The following is an 11485-nucleotide window of genomic DNA, read 5'->3' as shown; positions in this document are numbered from 1 at the left end:
TCATAAAATTAGATAAAATAATGAAATTCTTATAAATGAACAGAAATATCAACAATATTTAGAGAAATAAAGAAAAAAGTAGGGGATTTGGCACTACCAGTGATCTCAAATGAGTAATTATCCAAACGATCTGGTACCGAATTTTTAAAACTAGAAAAACTGATCTATGAGAATGACTAGACACACAGCAAGACTCACAATGAAAAGTATATGGACAACTGGTCTTCGATAAACCCAAGAATGATTGTATTGGTGGAAAACCATTCAACCAAATTGTTGGGAAGGGAAGAGAAATATTCAAGTATATTGTGCCTACTGTGTATCAGGCAGTGTGCTAAGAGCTTCGAAAATATGACCTAATTTGATGGGAAAACAGGAAAGTAGTTTTGCAGAAAATTAGTTTCGAACAGTCCTTATGCTATATACCACAATACATTTCCAATGGAAAAACTGACTGAACATATGGTCACACAAAACATTAAAGGAGAAAGGAGGTTTGATGCAAGTAAACTTTTATTAACCACTAAATATGAACTGAAAATTATGCTGTTAGGTTCTGGGGATAAAAAGATAAATACCCCAAACAAAACTTCTACTATGAATGAGCTCTTATTTTGCTGGTGGAATAAATGAATGCAAGGTATTTTGAGGAGGGAGAGTTATTAACTTGTTTAACACTAAAATTAGTGTTAAAAGCAAATAAACACCAACCCTCTGTTTTCCAAATTTTTTTTCTATCAGGCATTTTACTTTTAAAACTAATTCTTCAAACGTTCCTCTTCCCCATCCTGAAAATTCATCATTCGCCATCGCCAAAAAGGAATCCAAGTGCTTTGTCCGTGGGATCCGATGCTAAGAAATGTCCGCTGTCATCAACTGCATCTCTGTCACCAAGTCACGGGTTATGTTTCTTACAACTGTAAATAAGAGATGATTTTTTAAGCTAATTAAAACAGGGAGATTTACTAAAAAGACAAAATAGACAAGGCTGATTTTAGAAAAATAAAAATTTTTCACAAACAGAATTAATGCTGCTAAAATAAACTATTGACTAGGAAGTAAATTTTTGCATTAAATATATCAAAATGCAAATTAAAACAAGTTTTAGGAATAGCCTCCTACCCATGCAATTTGCAAAGATGGTAAAAGAAGGAGGAATAATTGGTTGGTTGGACTGTGTAAAGGTAGTACACTAGTTCACTATTAATTTCAAACGGATACATGAAATTTAATTTAATTCAATCATTTTTGAAAGTCTGTAATCTTACAAGAAAAGTTACAAAACTGTTCATATAATTTCATCCAACAAGGTCACTACTGGCTTATACCCCAGAGGGTTAATAATAAGAAAAATAACTCTACCTATTCAAAAACATTTCTAGAAGTATCATTTATTAAAATAGTAGGAAAAAAATGTTAAACTTTGTGCCCAGTGATTGGAGAATGGCTTGAACAAATTATGATCACTGAGTGTAATGGATGTTATCCCTCCATAAAAAGCAACAGAGATGGAGAATGCAAAGAAAATGAGGAAGACCTATAAAAAGTGACACAAAGGGAGAAGAAAAAAGAACCAAAAGAACAATATATATGATGACTACAACTATACAAAAAACATCTTACAACAATAAAACTCAGAAAGTAATGAACAAGTCTTTTAAAACTTGAGCACATACCATTCCTTTCTTTTGACAAACTTCAAACTTACGTCATGAAAGGTTTCACTACTCTTAGTTGTAATAATTTAAAAACTTTTTATTTTAATTTTTTATTATTTTATTTTTATTTTATATGATGTTATTTTAATTAATTTTTAAAATTTTAAAATTATTTTAAATAATTTTTTTTTAAAAAAATTCAGAACATAAATCAAAACCTAGTCTGCCAAGAGGCTGGATTTAAACACATCTGCTAGTATGAGTGTGAAAATGGGAGGAAAAGTAACTGGAACATTTCAGTATCATTTTTTTTCTAGTTGGTTCTCTGTGAAAAGGATGAAGTAGGTAGGTAGAGTAACATTATCTTTCTATCAAGTATCATTTCTGTCAAGAAAGATATTCATTCATTAAATTATCATCTGGCGAGGGAAAAAACAAAATAAAACAACACCAAACCTTAACAGTCCCGTTTGGATAATTACATCAAGGTACACAGAATGTAAGGGAGTTACATGCACAGAATCTATATGAAGAGTTCTCTCCAACTTGCCACTAATATTTGTCTGCAGTTATCTATCTGTAAATTTATTCAGAAACTGTACGTTTGTTCATTATTTTAATTGCCTAAGTACAAGTAAATTAATATCTTTTTCCTGTTCCTCTTTCTTCTCCCCACTTAGCATGTCCTTTTCCTCAACTGTTGACCAGAAAAAAGTATTCTGTGTCCCACTGCTGAAGAAATGATTTGAAAACAGAAAAATAGATAATAGTAGTTCCAAGATGTAATACAGAGAAATTAGGATCCACATATGTTTTACTTAAAATTTTCTTAGTTTGCTTGAGAAGATAGCTAGCAAATGGGAGAGAATTGCTAAAACCTTCACACTAAGAAGTGATACCAGGAATTAACTTCTGCTACTGAAAGCAAAGCATGGGGCTTTATCTGCTTTGGCTACTAGTAAAGATGGAGGAGCAATACTTAGAAAAGTACCAAGGTAAAATCCTTTCAACTGTATATGTATAGGGGGAGTTGTTCCATTTGGCACAAAAAGTGTTATTCCCAAAATATGATGTCATCAATAAGATGTTCTTAATCTGCCAGGGCCCTCTCTGTACCTAAAGCTTTTACATGACTGAGTGGTCTGTCAATGAAAAAGGAAAACACATAACACAAGGAGCACGGAGGCCAGAGTACAAGACAAACAAGAAATGAGAGTAGTTGGAATGGATAAGGGAAGTCTCACAGAATATTAAGAAATATTAGACCCTGAGAGAGCAAATATTTGCAATAAAATATATATAAGAAAATCATTTTTAAAGTACTTACGAGAAAAAGCTTTCCTTGTATTTCAAAAGAAGTTTTCTTAAGGCCTTGACTTCCTCCATATTTACGGGAATCTTCAATGCTGCTTTTTCTTCTTCAGTAAGTTCAGGAAATGTCAGATATATAATAAATAGAATGGTCAGGGTCAGGAGAACGAGTAGCACTATAGAGAGAACTCTCCTCAGTGCTCTATACAGATTCATGTTTTCTTCGAAGCTGTATTCGCCCTGCAGAGGCATTTCTTCATCAAGCGGGGGGCCGGCTACTTCGGTTGGGAAGATGGGAAGATTCCTGCCAAACAGAATCGGAGGGGAACTCTCTCTTAAGTAGTACCTACGCCTCTTAAAAGTGCACTTAGGTATTTGCTCAGTCATATCAGGTTCCTCAGTAGGATCATATTTCGCAGCAAGACCAGCACGAAAATATTGCTGAACTAGACCATATTTCTCATCTCCCTCAGGCTTTTCAACTTCATCGGGCTTCGCACAGAGAGCTGACTTCCCACCTCGACCAGGCCTCTGTATTCCTTCAAGTTTGGCAGGCTTTCCTCTTCCCTTGTTTCTAACAGACCTCTTGCTCGCCTCAGCTTGCACAAATCTTTCTTTTCCCTTGGCTGTAAGAGACCTGTCACCTCCCTCAGCTCTAGCTGACTTTCCTCTTCCCTTGGCTTGAACAGGCCTCTCGCCTCTCTCTGATTCAACATGGCGCTCCTCTCTCTCTCCTCCCTCATCTCTAACTCTTACAGGCCTTTCTCCTCCCTCAGCTCTCAGGGCTCTCTCACTTTCTTCCTGACGGCGAAGTTTCCGTCTAAGTTTAGCATTAAGTTTAACCTTTTGTTCTTCCTCCGGGTGAGGAGGCCTAGTCTCCTCTCTTTCAGGTTGTTGGCACTCTTGTCTCTTAGGCTTTACACTACTTATCTTGCGCTTTTTATGAGGCATCACGGCTTTGCGAATGGAGCCTCAAGGGCTCAGACAGCTGTCACGGTTGTGAACAGTTGACTGCCACAGGATCCTGGGCTGCTGCGTTCAGCACCGGGTTCCACAAGTGACTGGGTTCTGCGCAGGTCTCCACAGGGTCTTTCCCGCTCTTTTCTGGCTCTGCGCACGACACCACAGGCACTCCTCAGCACGCGCACATTCTGACGCGCAGCCTTCTGAGCTCTGTACACGTGCCCTCTGCCCTTCCCCCACAGTTCTGCACACGTCCCTTAGGAGTGCAGCCCTCCTCACACCCAGCTGTGCACGCAGCCCCTCGAGGGACCCCTCAGAGCACTGCACACGTCCCCTCTGCCCCCTCCCCCCCCCCCCCCCCCACAGTTGTGCACACGTCCCCTTAGGAGTACCACGCTCCTCGCCCCAACTGTGCACACAGGCCCTCAGTAGTTCCTTCCTCCCAAAGAAAGGTATATCACTATATATTAAAAACTACACAGAAAAGCTTATATTTGAACCTAAAGACAATAGGGGATGATTAGAATTTTTTGATTAGGGGAAGTGACAAGGGCAGTCTTGTACTTAAGGAAGATCACTTTTTTTTAACTTTTCTTTTATGTTTATTTATTTATTTTTAGTTTTCAACCTTCATTTCCACAAGATTTTGAGTTCCAAATTTTCTCCCCATCTCTCCCCTCCCCCCACCCCAAAATGCCATGCCATCTGATTACCCTTTTCCCCAATCTGCCCTCTCTTCTATCATACTCCTCCCTTACCTTATTCCCATCTTCTCTCTTTTCTTGTACGGCAAAATAGATTTCTATACCCCATTACCTGTGTTTCTTATTTCCCAGTTATATACAATAACAATACTGAATATTCATTTCTAATATTTTGAGTTCCAACTTCTCTCCCTTCCTCCCTCCCCACCCATCCCCACTGAGAAGGCAAGCAATTCAACATAGGCTATAAGGTTAGTTTTGCAAATGACTTCCATAATAGTCATGTTGTGTAACACTGACTATATTTCCTTCCATCCTATCCTGTCCCCCATTTCTTCTGTTCTCTTCTTTGACCTTGTCCTTCCCCATGAGTGTTGACTTCTAATTACTCCCTTCTTCCAGAAATTCTTTCAATACTTATTTTGCCCTCTGGTTCTAAAATCTCAGGGCAGTTTTCCTCGATAATTTCATGAAAGATGATGTCTACACTCTTTTTTTGATCATGGCTTTCAGGTAGTCCCATAATTTTTAAATTGTCTCTCCTGGATCTATTTTCCAGGTCAGTTGTTTCTCCAATGACATATTTCACATGATCTTCCATTTTTTTCATTCTTTTGGTTTTGTTTTGTGATTTCTTGGTTTCTCATAAAGTCATTAGCTTCCCTCTGCTCCATTCTCATTTCTAAAGACTTATTTTCTTCAGTGAGCTTTTGAACTTACTTTTCCATTTAGCTAATTCTGCTTTTTAAAACATTCTCCTCCTCATTGGCTTTTGCGACCTCTTTTGCCAATTGAGTTAGCCTATTTTTCAAGGTGTTATTTTCTTCAGCATATTTTGGGTCTCCTTTAGCAGGGCGTTTACTTGCTTCTCACAATTTTCTTGCATCATTCTCATTTCTCTTCCCAATTTTTCCTCCACCTCTCTTACTGGATTTTGAAAATCCTTTTTGAGCTCATCCATAGCCTGAGACCATTACATATTTATTTTGGAGGTTTTGGAAGCCTTGACTTCCTCTGATGGTATACATTGTACTTCCTCATCCAAAAAAATGGAAGAAAATACCTGTTCACCAAGAAAGTAACCTTCTATAGTCTTATTTTTTTTCCCCTTTTTTTTGCATTTTCCCAGCCAGTTACTTGACTTTTGAGTCCTTTGTCAAGAGGAGGGTATACTCTGGGGACCTGTAAGTTCTCAGTTCCTCCAAGGTGGCACAATCAAGGGACAGGAGTTTACTCCTCTCCTGGCCTGTGCACTTGTCTAGGAGCAATCAAAAACTTTTCTGCCCAGAATCTGTGAGTAGTAGAATTCCCTCTCCACAACCACCCCCAGCTCCACCACACCAGCATTCTTCCTCACCTCAGGGCTATGCTGGGGACTGAGATTTAGATCTCAGGCAGAGGGCAGGGCCACCACTCAGAGCTGAGTTTCAGATCAGTTGCTCAATTCCATCAGGGGCTTTAGACTGAGGGCTCCAAAAATGGATGCTGCTGCTGCTGCTACCTCTGCTGCTGCTGATACCACCTTGGCCCAGGGCCAGGGGAGAACCCTGATCTCTTCTTATCCAGTTGAAAAAGCTTTCTCACTGACCTTTGAAGCTGTCTTTGGCATTTGTAGGTTGAGGGATCTGAGAACCACGACTGCTGCTGGGGATTCCTCCCCTGATGCATGTTCCAGTCCTGTTCCTCCTGGTGCCATACATCCAAGGCTGGGCTGGGCTGCACAGGCTGTGCTCCACTCCTCGTCCTGTGTGGCATACCTTTCCTGTTGGCCTTCCAGGCTACCTTGGGCTGGGAATCTCTTTCATTCTGTGGTTTTGTGGCTTCTGCTGCTCTAGAATTTGGTTAGAGTCATTTTTATGGGCTGTGGGGGAGGAGCTAAAGTATGTGTGTCTTTCTACTCTGCCATCTTGGCTCTGCCCCTCCAAAGATCACTTTAGCAAGAGCATGAGGATGGTGTTGAGAAATGAGAGAAGGCAAAGAAACCCCTCAGGAGGCTACAGACCTTTACCTCTTTCAAGAACAGTCACTTTCCAAAAATGTAAAGAATTTGTTGAGTGCATAAATAAGCATCAGGAATCTATGTTTCACCTTACTTTCAGATCAAACCTACCTTCAACTCAAATGAGAGTTCCACAGTCACTAGGTGAATGAATAAATGAAACATTTATTAAGTACTTATTACATGAGAAGTACAAATATAGGTAAACAAGATGGCTTCTGAAAAAAAGAGGGGAGAGTCAGCATGGTTTAGAAGTGACCTGGAAGTTTGATTTCAGTCCAGGTAAGGTTAAATTTCTCCCATCAGAGCCTAGGGTCTCAGGGGTATAATGAGGAAAGGGGTGGTGAGAAGGAGGGGGATGGTCAGGAAATGATTTAGGATTGTAAGGGACTATATAGGTTTCAACAAGTCCAGCCACTTGAGTTTGCAGGGGCCAAAAAATAAGACTCACGGAGAAGAAACAATTTGCCAGAGAGAAAGATGTTTAGGCTAGAAAAAGTAATTGCAAAAAGGTTTTAGGTTGGAAGTCCATTTCCTAAAAAGGATCTTAAATCAAGTATTCTTAACCACAGGGTCCATAAAAAAATACATATACACACATATGTTTACCTATATATACTTTTTTCTTGACAAAGATACCATAGTGATTTGTCATTTCCTTATTCAGCTCATTTTACAGATGAAGAAAATGAGGCAAACAGGGTGAAGTGACTTGTCCAGGATCACACAGCTAAGAAGTGCTGAATCCAAATTTAAACTCAGGTCTTCCTGATTCCAGGTCTGGCACTCTATCCACTAAGCCACCTAGCTGCCCACATACACACATATGTACATACAGATATAAAAATATATACATATGTGCATATACTATGTGTGTGTCTATATAGATGTGCATGTATATCATATATATATATATATCATATATATATTTGATTTCCTTTGTAAGCCTGTGTATTTCATTTTATGAATTTAAAGACATTATTCCAAGAAGGACTTAATGGGCTTCACCTAAAGGGGCCTAAGGACACAAAATAGGCTAAGAAGGCCTGTCCCAAATGGAGTTAATTCAATGCGAACTCTATGTGCACACTTCAGTCTAGGCCAGGTGACATGAGAAAAAAAAAACATTTTTTTCAGGGCAAATGATCTTTACACTTAGGAAGGAATTGCCAATGAATAGAGAGGAAGAGAGGATTAACATTAGAGAGAGAAATTTTAAAGCCTGTTAGATGAGAATATTTAGATAGCTAATTTGAAGATGTTTATGGAATCCTAAGGAAGTATTTCTAATGTAAAGAAAGAAAAGGTGGCAGTGCAAAAGAATGGAGATGATACCCTGTAGAAAACCAGGGTTGGGGAAGCTGCAGCCTCAAGGGCACATGTGGCCCTCTAGGTCCTCAAGTATGGCCCTTTGACGCAATCCAAACTTCACAGAGGACCTAGAGGGCCACATGTGGCCTCAAGACTGAAAGTTTCCCACCCTTGGAGGCCATTCGCTCTCAAGTTCTGGGGGGCTGGGGAGAATGAAATACCTTTGCCCCAAATGGGTGCTCCGTAAATATTTCCCAAATGAATGTGTAAATGCTTAACAATCATTTGTAGAGAGTCTAGGAATTTTTTGCCACTTATGTTGGGCAGGAAAGGGTGCTAGTATTAAGTCACTAACAACCCTGGAAGTTATAGTTTTTCTTCATTTTCCCGGAAAAGAAAGAATTATTTTGAGATTTGTTCTGAGAAGGGTTATAGGAAGCCAAGAAGTATTTTGAATTAGTTTTTGGAGGGTGGAAAGAGAAAGAGGAGGAGAAGAAAAGAGAGTGGAAAGGGTAAGAAGAAGAAGGAGAGAGGGAAGGAAGGAAAAGGAAGAATCAAGCAACAGCAGCAGTAGATACAGTACAATTTCCAGGTCAACTGACTTTGAGCCTAGAAGAGGCCTTCCTTCTTTCCATTGTTCACCTTTGGCTTATTAAGAGAACTCACTGAGCAGGGAAAGAAAGAAATGCTCTTGCTTGGAAAAAACTACTAGAGAAATGTTTGATTTACTCTCTCCTGTTTCTCCCCTTTTTGTTTATTGTCACATACAACCTGGCAATATTATTTACCACTAAATGCTTATTTGCTTTTCAAAATGTGTTTAGTGTTTGTATTTTAGTGATGGTTTCCTACGGGGAGATTGTACATATTTCTATTACATCCTGATATGGAGAGCTGGGGGCAGGGAGTGGAGAAAGTCAAAAGGCCTACCTGTTGACTTTGAAATGAGATTAACTCATGAAGATTTTAGTATAGGGCAACAGTTCTTAACCTCTATTGTGTCATGAGCCCCCTTTTCAATATGGCAAAGTTTAAAGAACCCTTCTCGGAATCATGTTTTTTTTTTTTAATTCATAGTTAAAAGAAATGCTAATTTTCAGTTAGCAGTAAGTGAAAGTAAAGGTGCATTCTTTTTTTTCTCATCAAAGTTCAAGGACCCTATGATCTTAGGGGTCCATATGTGGCCCAGGTTAAGTACCGCTGGTCTAGAAGAAGGATCTTGTTTCTAGCAATGTATGATCCTGCCCCAACAAAATAGTCCCTTTTATCAAAAAACATTAAGCAAGAACACCCAAAACAGTGACCACATTTGATAATGGTATTCAGCACTCTGTCCTCCTATTCCTCTCCCTTTCTACTGCTTCTTTCTTTCTCTGAGATCTTTGTTGATTTTTCAGGGACTTAAGATCATCTTCTTCTATATGATCTTTTCATTTGTATGGTTGTAATCACTTTGTATATTGTTCTCCTGGTTCTGCTTCAGTTCATGCCCATCTCATGTCTCTCAGAATTTGTCATTTCTTATTTCACAATAAAAATCTATAATATTCACACGCCATTATTTGTTCAAATACTTCCTAATTGGTAGGTGTTCGCTTTCTTCTTAAAAAATCTTTATAACCACAAAAAATTTGTCATCAGACTATTTTGGTATGGAACCAGCCAAAGGTTCTCCACCCCTGGATTAAACCTTTGTTCTTGGCCTTTACCTCTATGGCCAGCAATGACAGCTCAGGGGCAAAAATATGAATAGTGGAGTCACTTTTCTTGCCTAATTCCAAACATCTATCTAAAACGATTGGACTGGCTGCCAGAGCTATTTTCAAGGTTTCCAGAGGACAAACGATACTAGGGAAGTCTGGACAGGTGCCTCCCATCTCCACTATGGAGCAGTTTTCGTCTGTAATTTACATTCCCATTGGCCTTGTCCTCCTGTCTGCGTCCTTCTACGCAACTTGCTTAGCAGAAACACACAACTCCTCATTGGTTCCTTCGATGTCAAAGTTCTCCAGTGTCAGACTCAGCATGCATAGCACAGTGCTCTAATGTAGATTTCTTCTCGAAGGCTGCCCAGTGCTGTAAGCATGGAATGGATGAAGGTGGTTGGATCGCAGCAGCTGTTGGTTGGATCTCTGGTTTCTTACAATTGTTTTGCTCTGTGTGGGTAAACTCAGAAAGATAACCCCAATGAATCCAAGTGCACACAAGCATGAAATTTGGGTTTCCATAGACAAGACTATCAAACTCCACCAGTGTCCTATATGAAGGGAAAAGAGTAGTCTTGAAATATGATTCAACTTCCAGTTTCAACAAGGATAATGGTACTTTCACACCTAGTTTCAAAAGGTTACTATTTAGTCCTGACAGTTTTTCTCTCTCCATAGCTTAATATCAGAATTTTTTCCATAAATATTTGCTGAATTGAATCAACTGGAAGAATTTATGAATTATCAGTTGTGTTCCCAGCATTATCTTGACACTCAAGGATACAAAAAAGGAATAACCAAGAGCCATTCCTCAAAGATAAGTGGTCACAAGATAGGAACAGTTTTTGAGAGAATTGCAAATTATAAATTACATTAATTGCCATTTGGAAACTTGCTCCAAATCAATAATAATAAGAGAAACACAAATTGAAAAAAATTCTGAGTTTTTACCTCTCATCTTGAAAATTGACTAAGAAAACAAAAATGAGGATAGTGCTGGAGGAGTTGTGGGAAGAAAGGAATACTTGTACACTATTGGTAGCACTGTGAATGGATCCATGCATTTTGGCTATCCATTTGGAATGATGCAAATGTGTGACATTACTTATACTTTTTGATGGAATAAATCCCTCTACTAGACATATACCCCAAGAAGTTCAAGATGAAAACAGAGTTTCAGCTGAACTCTTTGTGGTAACAACTACAACAAAAACTGGAAACAAAGTAGAGCAAAAGTCAACTGGTATATAAATGTAATAATTCCTGCTACATAGGAAGGAGAAAAATCGCAAGAAGGAACCTCAGCTCTGTGAGACTGAGAAAGCAAAAAAGAAGTGGTGCTAGAGAACAGATAAGGGAACACAGTTGTCTTCCTTTGACAGAAGTGTGGGGAAGATATACAAAAGGAGAATGTCAGATAGAGCCGTTATCAGGTAGTCGTGTTTAATGAGGTTTTTTTGTTTGTTTGTTTGTTACAAAGAAGGGTTTGACAGGGGAGAGGGTGGTACAGCGATATAGACCTAGAAATACTGTGATGTAAAAATAAGCGGCATCAATAAAACAGTTTTTTGAAAAAATAAAATAAAATAATTGAACTGATTTGAAGCTCCGCCAACAGTGCCAATAGGGCACTAGCCTGCCCTGTCTTCTCACAGCTCTCCCAAAATGGATTGCTCCCATTCATAGTCACCTTTGCCAGTCTGCAGGGTAGGAGATAAACCCTCAGAGCTGTTTGAATAGACATTTCTCTAATGATTAGTGATTTGAAGGGTTTTCAAAGAATCATTTCCAGAAGGCAATTTTTTTAAAGCGACTAATTCTACCTTTTCATCA

General features: G+C 38.9%; 1 long non-coding RNA gene across 1 annotated transcript; it reads right to left on the bottom strand.

Annotated features, from left to right (window-relative positions):
* Positions 1-495: 495 nt before the first annotated feature.
* LOC140515393 (uncharacterized) lies at positions 496-4170 on the bottom strand. Its single transcript, XR_011971002.1, has 2 exons — positions 2986-4170; positions 496-917 (listed from the first exon to the last, which is right to left on the bottom strand). It is a non-coding gene; the product is annotated as an uncharacterized lncRNA (long non-coding RNA).
* Between the last annotated feature and the right edge of the window lie 7315 nt (positions 4171-11485).

This window comes from Notamacropus eugenii, chromosome X (assembly GCF_028372415.1).
Source record: "Notamacropus eugenii isolate mMacEug1 chromosome X, mMacEug1.pri_v2, whole genome shotgun sequence".
NCBI lineage: Eukaryota > Metazoa > Chordata > Mammalia > Diprotodontia > Macropodidae > Notamacropus > Notamacropus eugenii.
Note: the sequence above shows the minus strand (reverse complement) of the source record. Positions and strands in the feature narration are given on the sequence as shown.